Source organism: Nicotiana tomentosiformis, chromosome 8, assembly GCF_000390325.3.
Source record: "Nicotiana tomentosiformis chromosome 8, ASM39032v3, whole genome shotgun sequence".
Lineage (NCBI taxonomy): Eukaryota > Viridiplantae > Streptophyta > Magnoliopsida > Solanales > Solanaceae > Nicotiana > Nicotiana tomentosiformis.
The window spans coordinates 37,851,443-37,860,553 of NC_090819.1; the positions used below are offsets into that span (position 1 = coordinate 37,851,443).

A 9,111-nucleotide genomic window follows, 5' to 3' on the forward strand; every position below is an offset into this window, starting at 1 on the left:
AACTGCATATCATTATTCAAAGGCGTCATAGTCCTGAGGAACCATCCTCATGGCCCGAGGACACCATCTCACAGCCTGGGAATCCCTTATCATACACTTCATGGCCCAGGACGTCATGGTCTAAGGACATCATCCTCATCGTCCGAAAGGCGACTCTCATGGTCCAAAGGGAATGTGTATCATCTTTAAATTTCCACAATAACTACATATATTCGCATGCCTCATGTTTTAAGTTTTGCAGGTAACTCGGGAGGTAATCGTTCTACAAACATGAGCAATCCTCGCTCCGATTTTCGTTCACAATGCTCACATCCTCTGATTATCTCAAACATAACCGATGATCGGCAATTGATTACTCTTTGTTCCATAACCGCCCAAACATTTATCTCGAATATCCGTAACGTCCAACTTCATATTCATAGATCCACTTGAAATCACTCGTTACTCATGACACTATCCTATTTAAAAGATCATTTTTTCGAAACATACGGCCACTCTTACAACAACTCCATCGATTTTGTTCGCCGTTGAATCCATAACTACACACGACTTGATTCCCGTAACACCAGGGCTATGTAGGTAACTCAAGAACCAGGGTTCGGCCCCAGTTTTGAAGCACACCTCATCCTCACTCATTTCGGACAAAATTGGTCATCATTTTCTTTACCCGATAACTCTTTCATCATTCCTGGGCAAAGAAGGGCAACTGTTGCTATCCAATTTTGCCCTCATATTTTATAATGTATTTCATCATTATTACCCAATTTACAAGAGTTATATGATCATTTTCTATAATTTTCTATAGTCTTTAAAGCTTTAAAATTGATTTTTTCGCATGCAATTTGTTTAAATATTTATTAAATATGTCTTTAAATTATTTTTAAGGTAATTTAATCATCCAATTTATCATTCTATACCTATATGCATTTTATAATATTTTATCTTTTTTTTTTTGCATAATTATATTTGTATTTTTTCTATTTTATCTATACTATTTACAATAATAACCTATATTCTATACATAATTGCATTTATTATATTATTTATGCTAAAATAGCATGTTTTATATTTTAATATGTTAAGCTATTATTTTCCAGCATTTTACTGCATAAATAATATTTTTATTATTTATTAATCAACAACAACAACATACCCAGTAATATCTCACACCGTGGGGTCTGGGGAGGGTAGTGTGTACGCAGACCTTACCCCTACCTTGTGAGGATAGAGAGGTTGTTTCTAATAGACCCTCGGCTTAGGAAAACATAATCACCACATTAATAAAAATATAGACAAGAAGGAATAGTACGTAGAAGCCATATAAAAGTAGAATAAAAATAACCAAATAGTAAGGTTATCAACAATTAAAGAAACAACGGTTAGTGATAAAAACCTACTACCAACAGAAAGCGAGACTGCGTGCCAATACTACTGTTATAAACACTCTAGACTACCTACTCTACTACCCTAATCCTCAACCTTCATACCTTCATATCAAGGTGTCATGTCCTCGGTCAGTTGAAGCTGCACCATGTCTTGCCTAATCACCTCTCCCCACCTCTTCTTTGGCCTACCTCTACCTCTCCATAGGCCCTCTAATGTCAACCTCTCACACCTCCTCACCGGGGCGTCTATGCTCCTCCTCTTCACATGACCAAACCACCTAAGTCTCACTTCCCGCATCTTGCCATCAATAGGGGCCACACCCACCTTGTCGAGAATAACCTCATTTTTGATCCTATCTAACTTGGCGTGCCCACACATCCATCTCAACATCCTCATCTCTGCTACCTTCATCTTCTGGACATGAGCGATCTTGACTGGCCAACACTCAGCCCCATACAACATCGTTGGTCTGACTACCACTCTGTAGAACTTACCCTTAAGTTTAGATGGCACCTTCTTGTCGCACAAAACACCGGAAGCGAGTCTCCATTTCATCCATCTTGACCCAATACGATGTGTGACATCTTCATCAATCTCCACATCCCCTGAATAATATACCCAAGGTACTTAAAACTCCCTCTCCTAGAGATGACCTGTGAGTCCAGCCTCACCTCCCCTTCCCCTCCTTGAGTCTCGCCACTGAACTTACACTCTAAGTATTTTGTCTTGGTCCTGCTCAACTTGAAACCTTTAAATTCTAGGGTCTGCCTCCATACCTCGCTTTCGAACAATTTCAATGGCCCAAATGCCGAAAAACCCCTGGCCCGGTCATTTAGACCAAAGCTACCGACCCTTTTATTAAATCTGGTCGTAACCCGTTCTAATTAACCGGCCCGCTCCCCTTCGATCTTGGCCGTTGATATTAAATCATCAACGACCCATAATAAACCCGTCCCTTCTCCATATAACCCCTCGCCCTAACCTTAGAGATCATTTCCCCATTCAGCTGCCTTTGTACTCTCTCGAACCTTCTCCTCTGTTCTACAAACCCTGGCAGCTGTTGCCTGAGTTCTCTCCAATTCTGACCTAGAAATGGAATCAATATACAATCTACTTCACTTATTAGCATTGCTCTCGTCACTGGTCGTCCGTTTATGGTATTACTTAGGTACTTGCCTAACTTTGGTAAGTACCACTTCTAAGATCGACTGGGATGACTCGAACCTTTGGAATTTGGACGGTACTCCGTCCATATACGCTCAACAAGGAATGATTTGCGCCTTTGGTTCGATTTTCAGATGGTTGGACACAACTAGGGTTTGAGATTTTTCATCTCCTTTACCGATTCTTATTTGCATGAGATATTTTCTTTCCTTATTTATGTTTAATTGATTTTTTTCATGTTTGTTTGTTCAAATCGATCACTATATAAACCCCTTTCCCCTTTTCACCTCTATGACTTCTACCTAGTGCTACTGCTTTTTCATTCTCACTCGCTCTATACTATTATGAAACTCAAGCTCTTGGTCGGATGAAAGCCAAGGCCACCAGAATCTTCTCTATCTACCCCCTAGTGCGAGCACTACTCGGGGCTCGTTCGAAGTTCCTGTGAACTCTGACGCACTAGGGTTTGGAATTATTTATATTATTCTTACATTTCTACAGGAACTTGTTGATTCTTCTCTATTTGTTGTTAAATCTGCAAATTTGTAAGTGTTCAAACCCTTGCAATTATGTTTCTTCTCTATTTGTGTTCATGCTTTTGAACATCTCTGTTATGTGAAAGACAATATGATATTATGCCGACCTTTGCTTTGAATTTCTTCTACAATCCTTCACCTGAACTCGTATAAGTTTGCATATGTTCAATTAGTATAGTCAATTTGGAAGAATTCAAGGCTGTTATGCTTGTTCGAAGCTGTTATGTTTATGTATGCTTAATTTCTTACATTAACTATTTAATATAGTACCCTTTTTTCATGTCTCCCTTTGAATACTTGCATTGAAACTCCCAGGGAATTACTGCCTTCCCAGAATTCGCTTCAATAATTCTCTTTCTGCTGACCCTTTATGTGTAGTTTACTGCTACCCTACAAATTGATCATCTCATGTTACAACATTGTCTTAATTCTTAGCCAAACATGTTACTGTGTTGTTGGAGAACTTTAGTGTTGTTCTTTGACTTGTTCAATCCTGCATTCTCTAGTATTGCCTACGACTTCTAGTTGAATCTCAATGTATTTAGCTTCTTATGTTACACATGATCAATTAGTATAAGCCCTGAAATCTGCCTGTCCTATTAACCTTAAATTGGCATGCTGAGTTCTTTGGATTTTTAATCTTTGTGTTATACTCAACATGTTAAGCTATTTTGTCGACTGTTGTAGACCATGCTCACTAGTCTGTTTGTTATACTGTTTAGGCTCTCGTGACACAAATCTGCACATGAACAATTGCTATTCCCTTGACTATAACCCTACCAGACCTCTATGATTAGAAGTTCCTAGGTTTAAAAGTCCTTTTGATTAATTCTAGATCATGCATTACTCTCGATTTGATTTTCTGGAAAACTTGGCATGTGTGTGTGTTCACTCTTATAACTCAATAGACCTGCCTCTTAAGTCCCTAATGTGTGACTATGTTCAGCATGCTACACCCTTTCCTTTGTCTAATAATTGCTCAATCATGAACTTATGTTGTTTTATGTGTCAAACTTGACACATTGAAACCAAGTCCTATTGGTTCTCCTAGTTGTTGTGATCCCTTAGCTTCTAAATGCAAGTGCTAATGTGCTTCTTTCGTAATCTTGTCCCTATGAGGTATTATTGTTAATAGACTTCAGAACTGTTAATTGGTTGCCATGTGTGTTTTGTTAACTTATGTGGTTGAGTGATTAATCTTCAATTGCTAATAGGTCCTCCATCTGGGCGTTGTATGAGCTCATATGTGGCCCCGGGATGTGCAATAGATATATCTCCTGTTTCAGGTGTGTTTGGATCTGGGTTTGCTATTCGTGTTAAAGTGAGCCTGTTGAAGGCTCAGGGAGTACTGGGTTATTTTCGTTTGGGCCTGTTCTGTTTATTAGGCATGCAGTCGTTCAGTGTGTAATATTTAGACTTGTATTCATTATTTTGGGCCTGTAATAATTTATAAACAAAACAGTTGGGGAGTTAGTCGAATGAGGGAGCGAGTATACTTTAATTTTCGTATGAATGGGTAGAGAACATGCCTATAAACTCTACATGCTTTGTTTTCTACTTTGTTCGACATGCTTTATGTTTACACCTTAATAGAAATCATGCCTATAAGAGTTCAACACTTTACTTACTCAACCTGTCTAATGCCCACACATTATCAGAATATGTTTGCGAGAGTTTAAGTGCTTTACTTGTTCCCATGTCTACTTCTATGAGCTATTAGATAGTATGTCTATAGGATCGTATTAATATATGCCTTTTCTAATACTCATCAAGATACCATGTCTATAGGGCTATAGCTGATTAACTAATCGATTACTTCTGTTATCTTATTACACTGCCCTCCTAGATAACGTGCCTATAGGAATAAGCATGATAAATTTGCGTTCAAATACCAACTATTACAGAACCCGCCTTTAGGATATTGCTACTCACTTAGAAAGTATGCCAATAGGATCAAACACGGGTAATTCTGAGTTTTCAAATGGCTTCAGTGCCCCGCTGCGCAAATCATTTAGAGATCATGTCTATAGGCTTTTTAACTTGCAATCTGTAATTTCAATAACCTGGACCACGAAACTGCTCATGAGATGTTTTAAACTGTGTGGTCACATATATGACATGTCTTAGGTCTCAAATGACTCTAATACACCTCGATTCTGAAACCGCCTACTGTATAATCTGAAACCCATTCGCGTGCTTTGTTGCTTATGTGTGGAGGCTAACTTGAGACATTTGTTGTTTTTTATTTGCAGTCCTACTTGTTTTGAATGTGCGCCTAGCCTTATCATTTTGAGCACCCTAAGAAAAGTCTAGAACCACCCAAATAGTAGGTCCAAAGCCTCCTGGACTATAGTCATGGGACGAATAGTGCACGCATAGGACACGATTTAGAATTGAACTAGAGTGCTTTAGGTAAACAACTTTAACATAGTAATTAGGTAGCAGGAGCGTGCTGAGTGAGGATGAATACTCCAAGAGTATGAGTATATGACTTTATCACTGTGTTGCATTACAGTTGACATGCATACATGACATGTGGATATCGAGATGTGACATTCCTCATATTAGTCATACTTGGCATATTCGATCTGTGTTGTGCTCAAACTGTTAAAGTCTAAAAAGCATGTCTACATTTCTACACTATCTATAAATTGATTATTGGATTTCTCTCTGAGTTATCACTGTTTTTATCTGGATTTGGACTGTACTTATTTGAGCTCATCATTGATTTCAGCCCAAGTTTAGTCCTATTACTCATTGAGTACATTGGGTCGGTTATACTCATACTACACTTTGCACTTCCTGTGCAGATCCAAGTACTTCTAGATACAACGGTTGCTAGATTTGAAGCTTTATCTGCTGGGAGACTTTTGAGGTAGTTGCTTTGGCGTCTACAGACCTCGACTCTCCTTCTTTTCAGTTTATTTAGCACTGTTCTACCTTTCTAGACAGTTGTTTTAGCAGTCTGACTGAGTTGACGCTTTAGTAGCTCATGTACTCAGTAACACCCGGATTTTGGGTGATTTTGTATTGAGTTGCAGTATTTTCTTATCAGTTATTTATGAGAATTTGTTACTATTAAACCCGTTCCATTATGTTTTTAACTTAAAATTCGTAGTTAGTGGTGATTGTCGCCTTGCCTAGTATTGGGATAAGCACCATCACAACATATGAGATTTGGGATCGTGACATCATATTTATCCCTTTCGTAACCTCTGCTTTGACTTCGACCTTGGGAAGGAACTTCAAACTAACCACACTTGAATAATATGACTGAATTACCCATATATTGGATGTCTAAAATCTCTCTAATCTTTCCATAATAATCAATATTTTCTCTATGCTCATCACTCTTTACAACTACACCACTATATTGGATTTTCAAATATAGCTCAGATTCCATTGTTCGAAACCTAAAACCATTTAAGATATATCATTTATGAAAATAAACATGATTATCCAGAAGTCTTGCCGAAGCTAACAATTCATCGGTAACTCGACCATCACCATTCTCTTTTTTAACTGGACCACCTATAATATTTTGTGTACAAAGTCAAAAACTTTAATACTCCTTAAGAAAGTAAAATTCAAAAATTATCCTAAATAAAGATAAACTAGCATAAAATGATATAGTTTACCTTTTCTTCAAACCACAAAGGAAATTCCTCCTTGCGCTTCTTGGCTATATTTCTATTATTCTCCTTTGCCAATATATCTAGATGTTCTCTTTGGATTTGAATATTTAGAAAAAAAATAAAGAATATTATATCATAGTCTTTAAAGGTATTCATAAGAAGAAAATGATGTAACTAAATGAAAAGTTATCTTACTCAATCCAAGGTCTGACCTCCTCACAATTTTGGAGGATATAAAAAAGAGCTTGGTTGATTTCAAGATTACTCAAGCTTTTCTAATCACCCCCTGCTAATGACTTACCATGACAGTTAAATATGGACAAGCCATTGGGATTTATGTTTGGAGAATCAAAATTTCTATCCGGACGATTTTGCTTTGTCTTTATATCAATCAAATATTTAGAACAAAATACCATGCACTCCTCCGCAAGATAGCCCTCAGCAATTAATCCTTAAGGGAGAACTTGGTTGCATACATAACCATTTAACGTGCGCAAATATCTATTAAGTAAAGATGAATTAGTTTTGTAACAAATTTCTTCTAAACGAACAGTTCAAATAAGTAAAAATCTAACCCTTCAATGTAATACATCCATCGATATTGAGCAGGACCACCCATTTTTGCCTCAGTTGCCAAATGAATCATAACATCAAAGAATGTTGGCCTAAACACACGTTCTAATTTACAAATTATCATCCGTATACTTTTATCTAGTTTTTCTAACATTTCCACATGCATCTCTTTAGCGCATAAATCACCAAAGAATAATGACAATTCAATTAAGGGATCATATGCATCCTTTGGCAAAACTCCTTTGATGATAAGTGAACAATACACTGAAAAAGGACATGGTGGTCATGACTTTTAAGTCCAAATATTCTAGCTTCATTAACTGTAACGACCCGACCGATCGTTTTAAGTATTGTAGCCCCGTTCCCCCATGTATTGCTTATTCTATGCTCATTTATTGTTATGTGACTTGTCGAGGTGGTTGGTTTCACGACTTAATTTCGTAATAGGTCACGACTGCACCTAATGCCAATATTAGGCAAGCCCACAAGTGAAACTACTATTTATTTACCCCTTTTTAACATTTTTAAGATGAAAGTTTTCCTTTTTAAAGAACAGTTTAAACTAGATCTCATGCAACCGTAACATCTCTTGAAACAAAGTACCATCATAATAAGAACATCCATAGTGGTGAAAGAAATGATAAATACAACAGTACATAAAGGCTAAAGATCCCCCAAAACCCGGTATCACAAGTGCATGAGCAATCTAGGGAATATACAAAACTACTACAACTACTGTCTGAAAGTGATAGACAAAATAGTAAATAAGGTAAAGGGAGACTCTGGTGCTGCACATTGTAGCAAGGCAAGCATATCACCACTAAGTCTTCGTAAATGATCATCTACGCCCCCACGTGACTACTGGTAGTACCCGTCTCAGTACCTGCACATCAGTGTAGAAGTGTAGCATGAGTAAAGAAAATAATGCGTACCCCGTAAGTATCTAGTCTAACCTCGAAGAAGTAGTGATGAGGGGTCGACTTGACACTTACTAGAGGTCCAATAATAATAATATATGTGCATAAAATAGACATGGTGAGTATACAACAAGTATCAATGAAGCAAATAAGAGCAACTACAATATATAAAAACAGGAGTCTGTATCATATTTCCAACATATCATAACTGGTCGTGAAGGTGCTAACCCAATTATACCTAAACCGGAATCCGTTTCGATTATTAAGCACGAAGTTGCCGAGGCGAACGACCCGATCCCATAAGAATAATGCAACTCAGTACTGCTGAGGCAAATGGTCCGATCCTATAAGAGTGGTGTTATCATACTGCCGAGGCGAATGGCCCGATCCCATTAGAGTAAAGAAATTTACCTCGCTCGCGAAAGTACTTGCGAGACGAGAAGACACGGGTTTTCATAGATTATTAAGTATTTCCTAGTTTTTTGAAATAAGAAGCTAAGTCGATAATTCCAATATAAATCCCCAGTCTCAGTTCTAATCAAGATAATTAATACACAAGATAGGCATAAATAGTATAATTAAAAGCGTGATATGAATCTAAGTCTACCCGGATATATCATGAAATATAGATATGTACGGAATCTCGTCACCTCGTGCGTATGTAGCTTCCCACACAAGTAGCACACAACAATAATACACATAAGGGGATAAGTTCCCTCTTACAAGGTTAGGTAAGAGACTTACCTCGATTCCAAGTCCTTAATCTGGCTCTCCAACCTCACTAGAACCCTTCAAACGACGTCGAGGACTCCGAAACGAATCAAAATTCATATAAACTACTAAATATATGCTCAAAAGATCATATTTTAGATTTTATAGTAGTTACCTAACTCGATTTGG

General features: G+C 37.5%; 1 long non-coding RNA gene across 3 annotated transcripts; it reads right to left on the reverse strand.

Moving 5' to 3' along the window:
• Positions 1 to 6,459: 6,459 nt before the first annotated feature.
• Positions 6,460 to 7,608, reverse strand: LOC108949005 (uncharacterized). 3 transcript variants are annotated; one of them, XR_011410015.1, is made up of 3 exons: positions 7,297 to 7,608; positions 6,917 to 7,222; positions 6,460 to 6,812 (listed from the first exon to the last, which is right to left on the reverse strand). It is a non-coding gene; the product is annotated as an uncharacterized lncRNA (long non-coding RNA). The 3 variants fall into 3 exon arrangements; XR_001973775.2 differs by having other exon boundaries at positions 6,460 to 6,617; positions 6,725 to 7,222; XR_011410014.1 differs by having other exon boundaries at positions 6,460 to 7,222.
• Positions 7,609 to 9,111: the final 1,503 nt, after the last annotated feature.